Below are 14,155 nucleotides of genomic sequence, written 5' to 3'. Positions count from 1 at the left end.
TGGTTGGAATAACCTGTGACCATTAAACTGTTACATCTTATAATGTGCCTTAGACTATAGCTATCGGTCACATCTGGTTGTGGCTTTAATTATTAAAATGGCACTTTCCTAAATACCAGTATTTCCTTTATCAAATTAATTGTAGTGTTGGATGGTACTACACGATCTGTTATTCCCCACATCATGCTGGGAAGTGAGTGACAAGCGTTGTGTCCCATCTGTTGATTGTATTGTTATTCGATCTGCCCCGCCTGCGTAATACAAATGACTGTGTATCGTTCTAATAGCACTATTTATTGTGCAGTTAGTTGTAATGTTTAAAAATTTATAAATTAGCTGCTGGGATAAATAGGTTTGTGTTCGTGCCAGCGTTACAATCAATGCTGGGTAATTCCATCATACATAATGACTGGCACGTACGCTTTTTAAACAAATCCACGGACGTAAGTCAGGAATAATGCCCTTTAAATAAAGTTATGATAAAATACAGATACCATGATGTTCGTAAATGAGGCGTCTTGCAAAAGCACCTAAAAACCGTGAGCTCTTATCCCCGTATCAGGAAGCTGTTACAGTATAGGAGGTTCGATCGCGACAGTCGTAGCTACGATAGCTTTGTGAAACGGGCCCAGGGCCTGTATATTCGAAGGTCTTTAAGCGCTACGATAGTCGCAAGTGGCATTATCATTAACTTACGACTGTCTTAGTCATAAGTGAGTTTCGAAAATATAGGTCTTGAATTGTCCGCTTCATGACCTCTGATGTCACCGGGGCTGTTCTTTGTGATTTCATTAAGCTTCAAATGTTTTAGCGTTTTATTTGGACATTTTATGTGACATCAGTTATGTAAACATGGTTCCTGGTACATGTCAAAATGTCTCTTTTGTTTATATTGTGAACGTCTCAGTATGTACACATGCATATATTCCATTAAAACTTCGTATTTGACTCACCATAAACGACATTTGTCCCTAAAACCACAAGCCTTAAAGAATGAAAAAAAGAACAATTGAGATGACCCCGACTAGAAATGCTTCATAGGACAATATTAGTAAATCATGATCATGAAATATTGGGTCATCTCAATTATGTTTTTCACCTTTAATGTTTAAAGACACGAGAGCCTGTGCTTCAACAAACCAAATTCCCATGTCCCACATTTCCCCCAACTACTCTGTGTGAACTATCCCAGCAACATTACGAACATGTACCAATCCGGCAACTGTTTCAATGCACGTGCGTTTTTCAAACCAACTCAAACAAGCATGTACGTAAGTCAAACTGCCTCATGCCCCGTGTTTGATGCATGTGGAAATCTGTAATCAGATACACACAAAACCTGTTGTTTTGCATCCAGACCGGATGTACTATAGTGCCTCTGACACTGGCTAATGTTAGCACTCCAGTCTATCAGGAACTGAAACGATGAACTTGCTGTTACATAATTATAATAATTATACTACTGCCATATGATCCGACTGTGGCCATGAGCCTCACATGAGGAGTAATGCTTTTACTCATTCTAGTAAATGACCCATAGTATGTTTCTTCTCTTCGGTAGAAATAATATATGAATTGTTTCACTGACACTTTCTCTCATTGATTACAGCGGTGCTTACGGACATGAAAACTTCGAAACCTTGCATAATGCTTTGATTGAGATCGTGAAAATACACCAGACAGATCATCCGTAACAGTCTTAATCTATGGACGTTTTTTTAAACACTACTGTACGTATTCCGCCGACGTCTTCGGCGCCCATTTCTATTCTAAAGGATAATGCATAGTATTCCAACAGAGAGTAGCCATTTTGTTCCGTGTACACCGTAGCTAACAGCCACCACTCTGATGTTTGGCAGTCAGATGGATAAATGCTCCATTTCCTCCAGGTTCAAAACACAGTTATTAACACTTTGTTTGCATTGGTCACGTGACCTGCTTAATGTAACTGTGTGCTATCAATTTACACAAAATCGTTTTGCTCGAAATGACACTTTTTGTTTATCCACTCACTGGTTGTAGTTCATCAGAGAGTAATCACCAGTAGCTAAGTGTATTCGGCTATTTCCTGAAGCTGTACACCTAGCGTTTTCTTCTCTGATGTAAATCCTATAAACACACACATCGATAAGGTAATATCAACACTAGTACGATAGAGTACACGGGAAAGTGAAATACCTTGTAGTATCCCATGTTTCATTACTGCGACTTCAGTCGAGCCTTTAGCTGTTGGTTTAAGCAAGTGTTGTCTTCACGTAGTCATCAAACCACGATCAATGCCTACGATTACACTTTTTAAAGATTATATGTCCTTTTGAACATTTCCCAAGGCCAATACTTTTAGATCTGAGGATGGGAGTTCCATATTAAATCTTGATTGATTGTTACCCTCGTAATTCAATCGACATGGCATTGCAAGCACTGTGCATGTAGATACACGTATTATCTGGAATAAATCGATACAAAACTTAAACAGACGGAGCAAAGCCCAGAAGCCTGAAGCTCCGGTAAAACCATTTCACCACGTTCAACAGTGTTTGCGCCTATCGTGTCAGATGCCGCAACAAGAACTAAACGTAATTTCTCTAATTGGCAACCTTGAAATGTGAATGTGATGAGAGATTCTTGAGAGCAGTGTTCCTTGGCGGCGATTTCTTGAGAATAGCTTTTTTTTGTTAGTCATTTGCCGATTCCGAGGTACAGTGTAGGTATGTGTGGGGCCTGTATCTCCTGAAATGAGTCTGCGACCGTGGTGCACCTGTCTTCATAAAGTCTGTTCCATCTTGTCGATCTCCCAGGCCTTCACTCTGTATAGTGGTGGGTTTTAATGGCAGTATGTGTTTGTCCACGAAAATAGTTTCATTCTTTAAGCTGATGTGAGTAGCAACTTAGGTTTTCCATTCAGAAATTGTGTGAATGAAATTTGTGCCAGGTTTAACGATTACAAAATTGATCCCAGCGATCTCAAACAAAATATATTTGAGGAATCGTGTTATAGTCTAAGCCTGACGAGGAAACCGGGCTTACAACAATCCGTGTAGGTTCATGTTGTTGGCAAAATGACATAAATATTTTTCTGTTCAGTTGGTGTCTACGTGTACTCTTCCGATCGAAATAAACATCGCCTTGAGACTGGATAGTGATAGACTGAGTGTGTTTATACGCCGCACTCAGCAATATTCCAGATGTATTTGTAAATAACCGAGCCTAGACCAGACAATCCAGTGATCAAAAACATGAGCATCGATCTGCGCAAGCTCTTACGACACGCATAATGGCAAGCATGGGCTGCTGAAAATCTATTCTACCCGGGCCATAGCCACACAGCAATGTCATGGAACAAAGACGTCACGACCTTTGAAGTACATAAACATGTGTTTGTTTACCGTTTAACACCGTTCTAAGCAATAATCCAGCTAAAAGGCGACTGTCTGTAAATACTCGAATCTGAACCATGCAATCCAGTGATCACCAGTTTGAGCACAGCATAGGATGACTTGTCAAAGCAAGTAAGCGAGTCTGATCACCCGATCCCGTTGGTCGCTAATTCCAACCCGAGGTCATGTAGAAGTACTATTTATGCAATCATAAGAAATATCTTCTTAGAGTCCATTTGAAGGTTCGAATTATCACAAGCATGTAATAATGAATCAGATCTTAGAAACGACTGTTACACGACACCCGAGCAAACATCCGGAACTTTATTTTGACTAAAAACATTTAAAAAAGTCCTCAAACTCGCAGCTGAAGTTTGCAAGGAAAGTGTAGTGAGTGAGTGAGTTTAGTTTGACGTAGTTTTTAGCAACATAAAAAGAATATCACGGCGGGGATAACAGCAATGGGCTTCAAACATTGTATCCCCACCGCCCCGATAGTGTAGTAACACACAGTATAAACATACACGTAAGTGATACTTGATTTTGAATCCTACCTCGGAACAAGGCATAATGATGTTGAAGGGATCACATTTGCCTCTACCATTCATACAATGTTTAGCAAGGGATCAATTCCCATAATTGTTCATCATGTGTCAAACGTCAAATCAAAGATTTGCAAACCCATCCAAACGTTCACCCCAAACTATCACCAAAGCTAAAATGGATTTATGCTCCCCTTTAATTTACTAACTGTCAGTGGTTCGCACTCAGGCTATAATGACATGAAATACGACCCACAAGGAAAAAGTCCATTGAATATTACACGAAGCCACTAGGCTCGTCACTCAAGTTTATTTGGTAGAGAGTGCCCATTTGAAAATCTCAGGCGTCCTAAAACACCTCCTTTCCAGCACTTTAGACGTCGTTTGTCCATTACAGAGCGATCAGTATCGTTGTTTCATATTAAGATGATAGCCTGGAGCTGATAAATCTCTCACGTTTTGGATGGTATAATGCATGCTGTTGCTACTTGTCATAGTGATTCCTGCCGATGTTTTCACTCTGAACTACATCCATACAGACTTTATTTATCTGAAAATGGCGTTACTGTGTTACTGTCGACATGTGTTACACCTTATATAAAAAACACACATGCAGAAGTCGCAGTCAGTTTATTTTATTCATTAAAGATCTCGGGCAAGAGAATATACACTTCAAAACTGGATTTCGTGAATTACACGTTGTTTACATGTTCTATACGCTTCTATAACAGATAGAAGGATTGCAAGCTCAAGGTCCAAATCTCTTCTACATTACCGTCATATAACCATTTCTTGTGTGTATCAGTTTTACACACCAATGTTTTCCTTTGTGCGGCAGTTTACAGATATCACTGGATTCACACTCACTCATAATTTTTAAATTAAGAAATGGCAGTCTGTATGCACAAGGGTTCATTGTGTAACAGATGATATACTGTTAGCCGTTCAGTGATGTTTATTATCGATGCCGGAGTAAGAATCGAACCGTGCTCACTCACTCACGTGTCTCAGAACAGCATTTTCATAATGGTCATCGCTAAACTGCACTTGGACAGTGTGAGATACGGTAAGAAATACACTTTATACAATATCATTTACATTTGGGATCCCTTGAATTATGAATAATATTTTCCTGTAATATGCCGTTTTCATGTGAATATGAATTCTGGATGATTAGAGGAATGCATTTTGAACACTGACATCCGAGGCAATTCCTAAATGCTACTATATCATGTCCTTTTAATGTACAATTGCTCCTGCATATGTATGTGACAGGTGACAAGGATGAGCAGTCACGTTTGGATCGTGACTCACAACTACCTGTTTCTGGTGTAGTCGGAATCGTGCAGTCTTGCATTTAGCAGATTCTAAAAAGGGTTTGGTAACTTTAATTGATGTTATTTTTAACTGTAGCTCTGCCAAAGTATGTACGTAACACTTGTCTCAGCTGCAAATGAGTTTTCGTTAATGTTTTTGATGATTCTTGCTCTTACGAATGGCTCATGACATGACTGACATGTTCTGCTATATTACACAGTACAGTTTTCGAGTAAGATGTGCATATAATGGTTTTCTTACGCACGTGGCACATGTTGTGTATATATTTCAAGGCCCATGAGTGCATAACACATATGTGTGTCACATACAGGTGTGACTATTTCACATATGTGTTACATATATGTGCGATTGGTTCGTGTGTGTTTTTCGTGTGTGCTGAACTGATCCAATCGTGTGTTTTCATATAGGTATGATTGCTTTACGAGTGGGTTACATACATATGCGACTGTTTCATGTGTTTTGTTTACATTTCCGATAATTTCACGTGTGGTTTGCATCTGAGAGTGTTTCATGTCTGTTTACATGTCTGTGATTGTGTACATATATGCGATATGTTCGTATGTGACGCTTATAACGTCAGAGTGAGTGAGTGAGTTTGGTTTTACGCCACTTTTAGAAATATTCAAGCAATATGAAGGCAGTGGACATTGAAAATGGTCATCACACATTGGACGTATCTAGGCCTTAACCCTTTGGCCTTCCCACCAGTCCATGTATGTCAGTCCATGTATGTGTATGTCAGTCCATGTATGTCAGTCCATGTATGTCAGTCCATGTATGTCAGGAGTTTTCTATGTCTTAAAATATACTTGTGGATATGTGTACGAGATGATTTTATGATGATACAAAAACATGCTTGTAATATAGTCGGAACGATACATTATAGGTGTCTGGTGTTTTTTTAGCCTATGCGTTTGTTTTCAACAGGTGCTCTGGGGTGGCAGGATACGCTCATCTTTTCACGAACATCTGGTATCGCCACTGTTTAATAGTGATCTTTGAACACCTCAAACTGGTACTCTAAGAAAGATATTCCTGAAAATTAAGAGCATGGTTTTTGTGACATTTATTGCTATCGTTATGGAAAGGGTATTGACGTTTGTGTATCTATGTTGTTATTGTATAGTTTCACTTGTGATACATTGGGTAAACATGTGTTAGTCTTCATGTGCTATAGTACACACAGGTGATATTAATGTGTTAGTCTTCATGTGCTATAGTACACACAGGTGATATTAATACATGCGGGATGGTCATCAGGTGTATAGTTCTCTGTCACTGCTTGGAGTGATTGTTGGTATACCGAGTTTCACACTACACTCAAGCAGCCTTTTCTTCTATTTGAATGTTAGTCATCCATGTCGTTGTAACAGAGAAATAACTGACAACAAAACAGAATTGGAGTTGAGGACGACGATGAACATGTTCGATTGACTGTAATCAATGTCGAGTCAAAACTGGTCATTCAAGGACGGAGTGCAACGTTGTGTAGAAAACAGTGAGACTTAATATATAAATCACTGAATCATTACAAATTATTTATTCGCAAAAGCATATTTCAAAATATCACACATGCTAGCTATCTGAAATTGTGGTAGCGCTGGTGATTTGTGGATCCACAGATGTCAGGGATGTGAGGCACAATAAATCTTCAAAATCTTGGCTGCATGGATAATGTCGACTACTTTATTATATGTCAGAGGTAAAACATAACATAGCATTTGTCCATTTAAAACACGATTTGCTCTGCATTCGTTAAAACGTGCAACAGCTTGGTGAGTCCTAACACTGTTCAACCGAAATGGGCGTGTCTCATACATACTCGGATAACATATAACCTATATTTTATTTAGTGCGTGCATGTGTACATTTGTAACAAAATGGTCATAGCATCTGTCTCATATCACTGTAAACCCATTTCGTGAAAATAGTATCATGTACATATTTCCCTGAACCACTAAAGATAGAGGTTCATGATGGCGCTGCGATGTGTAAGCGTTACTCAGATGTACATAAACTAACCTGTTTTATCTCTTACGTCCGAATGTTTGTGCCAGAGAATTCGTTATCTAGTTGCCGATGGTATCAAATAAGAAACTTTCCAAAATAAGAGCATCCAACACCATGCCATTAAGCGTTTTGAACATCAAATTCATGCCGTCGTTACTTTCGAAAGACATTCTCAATAAGACGAATATTGAGAATGTCTTGAAATTGGAGTGTTTATCGTTAGGCGGAGTGAGCCAAACAAGATCTCTGACGCCTACTGTCTAGCGAAACCAGGACGGTCCCCTACTCGAGCAAGGTTTGTTTGTTGTCCTGCTGTAGTATCATCAGGTAGACGACTAAGTGCTTCCGTGAACAGCCATTGGAAGGGTCATTAATCTGGAACGAGAACAACTCTCGTCTCGACACCACCTTGTTCCTGGCGTCTTGCAGCGACGTCGTGTACTTCTTCACCACCCTTTGTCTCCTTCACATCGATGTAGTACAGTTGTGGGGAGTGTTGCGTAATCTCTACGTCCTCTCAAGATGTAGATGGAGGGAACTCGTCACTCAGTATTCGTATGTTCGACTGAATATGTAAATAAAAGCGGCAAAACAATTTCCATATTCATAAGAATCTCTGCGTGATTCCGACAATATCATGAGCATGTGTTTATCAAACTGAAATGACTTAAGACGTTCGTGATAAATGTGAGCGTATTCTGCTCCATGGAAGCTATTAATCACAAACACACGCAAGGGCAAGTAAATTGTCCACATGAAAGAAAAGCACGTGAACACATGGCACAGCTGAAACGAGAAATTGCATCCGATATCCTTTCGTCAGTTGTGATCAATATTTCTAAATGCCATATATACGAGTACCTTACCTTCAATGTTTCTGAGGTATTGAATGTTGTCACCTAGGTAAAACAGCTTCTGGGCATGAATCGTTTGGGGCTCTTGAAATATTGGCATAAAGAGCATGTTCCACCGTGTCTAAAACTTGTGTAGCTAGAAAACAGCGTCGATATTACAATATGATGAAAAATACATCTTATAAAGCATATCGTTCAATGGCCACAAGTGCACGATGCAGAGTTGTAGCCCTTACCCGTGCTAGGATGTGAAGATCTTTGGCTGGATTCCATGATTCGCCGAGATTCTGTTACTTGATCTCTCTGCAGTGTTAAGCGTGGGTGACATTAGGCCTTGCCTCTGACATTATGGAGCATGAATGCTGTCACATTTTGAAAACATCATAAACAAGAACGAACGTTTCATGAGGGGGATGAGCGAATGAGGCAGTGAGCAATGTATTTAGGTTTACATTCTGACATAAAAAATACATGTTTCGTCTAGGTAGGGCAGAATGTACAGCGATATATGCCAAGACTCGGGGTGATCAACTACACCAGTGACAGTATTACGTGGGTGTAATAATTTTCCGCCGGTTGTACTGTCATAACATTCTCATCACATAATAGATATCCACCTTCACATAACGAAATCACTCTGAAAATTGTGTAATCATCCTGATCAAATTATTCCACTGTTTGTCATATGTTTGGCCTTCTCGTTCCCATGGTTACCCGTGTACTTTATGATTCATATTAAAATAACCTTTTCTCGGAGATTCAGAGCCATTTATCACCGCCCATCCCGTCTCTACCCGCCCACACATTCCAATATTGCGACGTTCCCTCGGTCAACACGCCCGAGGGCAGCAAGGAATGGGATTATACTTGCGCATCATTCAGTACGGTGAAGTGATTTGATCACTGGCTGTATCCCCCGTAATCATATCCTGAAACAACACGTGCACTGTGAGTTTGGTGATGATTCCATTCGGAGTCATAATTTGAACTAGTTACATAGATGAACTCCCTTAGTAGGAACAATGGCGTCTGAAATGGTCTGGAGTAAGAGAAAAATATCACATCGTGTATTTTGATCGCTAATCACTAATTAAACTACAAATATATGAATATGGCATTCTTTCCATCAGTCCAAACAATTGTTTTAACTTCTTTGTTAGAAACCAGTGTAATGAGTGTGAAAAGTACAGCCAGCCATCTTTAGTGGCATAGAGATTAGCGACAGAGTTTGAGATATATTCGTAAAAATATACATCAGGCTAGCTATTCTCGAAACGTTCGTAGCCCTGCGTACTTCTTAAACCCATTCTTAACACATTGGCTACGATTAAAGTTAAGAATTCTTAGGGCTACGAACGTTTCGAGAATAAGGGCCCTGGTTGCTGCATGTTATTATGGCATTACACCTCGGATTTTAGTAACTGATTATTATATCATTTAAGTGAAAGCAACACAACAGTCAACAATGTACGGAGTGCTATCAAGAGGTTAGGACATTTCACATCGATTATTTTCCCCTTTATATTTGGACTTATCCCATGATACAGCTTTAATTGGTTTTTTGAAATGATCCGAGATGAAAAGGGGCGATGAGTTTAAAGCTTCATGTTAAAGCTGCAGGCCGGAGAACCGGGTTTGATGTCCCATATGGGTACGATATGTGAAGCCAGTTTCTGGTGTCAATGCCATGAGATTTCTGGAATATGTCTAAAAGCGGCGTAAAACCTTAAGCACTCTGTTGTCGGCAAACTGGCCTGTAAATCTCTCCCAACGACCCAGGTTGTGGAGTAATCGTTGTAGCTTTTCAGTAAAACCTTTATGACATTTAACTCGATACCTTTATGATTATGAAACCCTATTTACTCTCCATATTATACCTTAAAACCTTGCCTTACCTGCGACTCATTAGGGTGCATGAATATCATACAATGTGCCAGGTTTTCAATCAGTCGCGGCTGCGTGTACATGAAACGGTCCGATAGCATCGTGTCATGTTCGTGTGTTTTCCATAATGGTTGGTGAGCCGTAGTTTTTGTCCTGGAGTATTATTGGCATAGCATATGCTTTCACTTTTTGTTTGTGTCATAATACCTTACTGAATGTTATTAAACGGCTAAGACAGATTAATGCTTCTCGATTCTGTTGACTCCCCGTCAGAACGTATTAACGGATCGACTAAGTGTCTGTTGCAGTGCGTCTGGTGGTAAATATGAAATATAGCATTATGAATATTTATTCCGTAATTATCTTATTAGCATTGTAGCATTATACTCAAAATGGTCACTGACATGAGAAGTTACATTTTAACTACGAAATATCATGTCTGAACTCTAAAGTTAATTATGCATTTCGTATTTGTGCATCCAGGTAAATCTATCATCTAATAACCAATAACAATTCAAACTATTCTTAATTCAGCAATACTGTCAGAAGAAGAGGAATACCACGAATTTTACGATTTTGACATCACTTCCGCAATGTACTGACGCTGTGGGTATTCTGGAAAAGAAGAGGTGACCAGATGTTGGCATTAAGAGCCGACAGAGCATTGCGTGGTCAGGTACTGGTGCTGATTCTGTGACCTGCCTGGTACCTTGTCATGGACCTCTGATTATAGAACCTCGAAGACAGTGACGACACTGCCCAGAAAATGCCAAGCATATAAAGTTTAAATGGGTATACGTGAATTTACCCATATACTTAGAATAATGTTTTTTCTGAATATACATAATTTTGATAGTAACAAATGAACCCAATGGAGACCAGAGATTCAGAACCTACGGAAATGCTTGCTTTATTTAGAGCCGATACTATGCAGAGAGGGCTAGGCTGTAGGGAAAATAATGTGGTTCAGGGACTGTGAGACAGGCTACCATATACTGTACGCTGCTGAAAGATACATATAGTGTGTATGTGTCAGATTTGTCTTGATTTTATTGATCTCTTACAGTCAGGACATGTATTTGGGTTTTAGTATGGAGACAACTTGACAGAACAGATGCATAATTGTAGTAAAATTCTTCATCGTGAACTTTTTACGTTCTATAACACCATGGATTTACTGTCATTTGTATGTATGGTTGTTATTGTTCTGGGGGCTGCTGTGCTAAGGGTGACAGCTGGCTCAAACTGAAAGGATATAATCAACGTCCGTTCATATATATATTAACTTCGAGTCTTCTATCAATGACAATATCAAACATTGCCTTAGACATTTGAAGGGATCATCTTCTATATTCGACAATGTTGAGGAGAAATGTGATATCAAAACGAAGAAAGATTATTTGGGGTTGCATCAACTGACATTTGAATCTGAACTAAACCCATCTCTTAATTGAAGTGTTCACAGAACTGATGTACATACACTTATTAACTTCCACCTCATAATGTTCTATATGGGAAAGGTACCGCGTCCCACCCGCTGTGCTGCTGTAGTTATTACTTGGAAAGATGCCAACTGTTCAATTTTCATTGGAGTTGATAATGAATTAATCTATTCCTTACTCAGAAACAGTGTCCAGATGATTTCATTTGAAATGACTGGTAGCATCAAGCAAACACGAAACAAGATCAATGTAGAAAGTACACGCGAAATGAACACACTGTAGGAGAGAGGTTCGTATCGACACATCCCAAGCATTGTCCACTTAACGTTTGAGTGGCACTGAAAAAGGTGACCTTCTTTGTTTTTTGCTAGGACATCCCATATTAAACACTGAGTATTTGCCAAAGTGTATTGGATTCTTCAGTTATTTCCCAGCTTGACTTTCAATGAAAAGATGAATCCAGTCAGTAAGTGGTCTTTTACTGTCTCGCCTAACTACCTAACACACCCAATCTCACAAGAACATCCGCAGTCTTAACACAGATCGATGCTGTAAAATGCCTGTGGTAACACACACGCAATTTTTGTTTGATAAATTCCCCTAGATATCTGTTATGATATGACGATACTTAACAGATCACAAACAGTGAAGCGGCATTAATTCACCAACACAATTATGACCAGTCCCCCGAGTCAGCCATGTTCGATAGATGAAACAAAGCACACGGCAGGCGAGTCTGCGCGCCCACAGCACGCACCATGTTGCTCCAACTCCACTGCTATTAGCGATACGAGTAAGCTAGTAATTGTTGCGTTAGACACATTCCTTGTGATTGTGAAAGGCCAACCAACCCAGGGATGAATGTTGGAAGTAATGGACTGGCTGTTTCGTTTGATTGGCTGATGAGCGATTTCCAGTCGTTTCCCTTTTCTGTCGGGATGATTTGATTGGCCACTCTTCAATTTGTGAAATTCGATTCCTCTTGTGGCAAAAGAGATGACTTCAGTAGTGATCAAGTCACAACATTGCTGAGTTTGGGATGTAAATTTAACGCCTATGTTTGTGTGACTTTTTTGTAAGTGTGATTTTTCTGAAGGATAACGAAAGGATTTTCTACCACGAGGAGAATGTAGACACGTATAGCGCGTGTTGTACCCGACCTACAGTTTACAAGTCGGTAGGTATAACATAAGTTTGACAAACTTTGGTGACTCTTGTGGGGGGATCATATATCACCACAGACCTCGTGTACAATGGCCTTGGGAACCGTGGCAATCAATTAGGCGAGCCAGTGTCTTAATCACAAAATAATATCTACGTGTATTGTTGCACCACCAGAGGTGCCGACACCTCCCCAGATACGTGATGTAACCTGATAAACAATATTTCCATCTCCCCATGATATTCTGAGCACTGGCAATGATGAAGAGAAACACTTATATGTGGTGGCATTGTAGCTTTGATGTTGCAAATTATTTCATCACTATTCTCTCACGAGATTGGGAGGGGTGGGGGTAGGGCGGTGATTAAGGGGGCATAGCATCGGAACTTATATTCACATGTAACATTTCATAAGACATATTCACATTCTTGCTAATTCAATTGAAATGTCATTCCAATGAATTAGGAAGTTAACTATGTCCAGGTTCGAATCCCCTACGATGGTATTTGGATATCCAGTTAAATTGCTATAGTATAAGGCTCACTCACACCCAAGTCAGGCGTAATAATGACAACATTCTCCTTATCCAAAACAATACCAACATACATCAATATGCTGAATAGTTTAGGATTCAAACAGGGAAGGCTGGGTATGCTTGCATTACTTCTACTTCACTAGTGATTGTATAATCTATATAATTGGTGGCAAATACAAGCAGCAGAGAGCATGTGGAAATGCATCGATGGTGCAGTATTGAGACCAAGTGTAACTAACCTGGCTACCTTGACTTCTGTGCAGTTCAACAATTGTAGTTATTGAAGTATAAATAACCAAGTATGGAGTCCTCGTGGGACCATGTTTGACGTAGCTTGTGAATTATGCATCCGTATGTGTCCAATGTGACTGACACCGAGTCACATATATATCTATTGGTCTCGTGTGTAACACATGTACCCGCAATGACATCCTGCTTGTCAGGTCTATAACTGTATGCAATCGATTACAAATAAACACTAGGAGAATTCCTATCACCGTTAACCATTCACAAGCCTGTTCTCACCGTATACATTGGCAACGCGATATGTGGGTTTCTTCACAGTGTACAGTAAAGTATGCAATAATATATACAATGACAGTGTACTCAGGTGTACTTCGTTGCTCTGCAGTCGTATCTGATGGCACTTTACTCATATCACATGCTCTATCCATACATTTCTGCAGTTAATTTATTGTAGCAGTGAACACGCGTGTAGATGTCGATGTTCCTTCGACAATGTCCAATCGTGTGTGAAATTCAAATCTAGGGATTTAATTATATTATGTTTTCTCATAATTAATCGTGTTTTTGTTTTTCATAAAAAAACATATCGTTTACTTCATTGTACCAGGTGAACGTGTGCATATGCATAATTATATACATACATCTGTTACCTGTCATTAATTGCGTATGTATGCTGTCATTTTCTCGACGTGAACCCCAAAACATAGCATTGTACGCGTCAGAAAGATATGCATGAAAATACCACTGTATGCATGAAAATACCAC

The 14,155-nt window shown here is 39.5% G+C and overlaps 1 protein-coding gene across 2 annotated transcripts in view; it reads left to right on the top strand.

Moving 5' to 3' along the window:
- Positions 1-12,451: 12,451 nt before the first annotated feature.
- Positions 12,452-14,155, top strand: part of LOC137257886 (inositol 1,4,5-trisphosphate-gated calcium channel ITPR3-like) — a 140,894-nt gene continuing 139,190 nt past the window's right edge. For both annotated transcript variants that reach the window (XM_067795379.1, XM_067795378.1), the window contains exon 1: positions 12,452-12,624. The gene's annotated coding sequence lies outside the window, so the exon portion shown is untranslated. The remainder of the gene's footprint in view (positions 12,625-14,155) is intronic.

Source organism: Haliotis asinina, chromosome 12, assembly GCF_037392515.1.
Source record: "Haliotis asinina isolate JCU_RB_2024 chromosome 12, JCU_Hal_asi_v2, whole genome shotgun sequence".
NCBI classification, from domain to species: Eukaryota; Metazoa; Mollusca; class Gastropoda; order Lepetellida; family Haliotidae; genus Haliotis; species Haliotis asinina.
The sequence above is the reverse complement of the archived record's forward strand: the minus strand, read 5'-3'. Positions and strand labels throughout refer to the sequence as shown.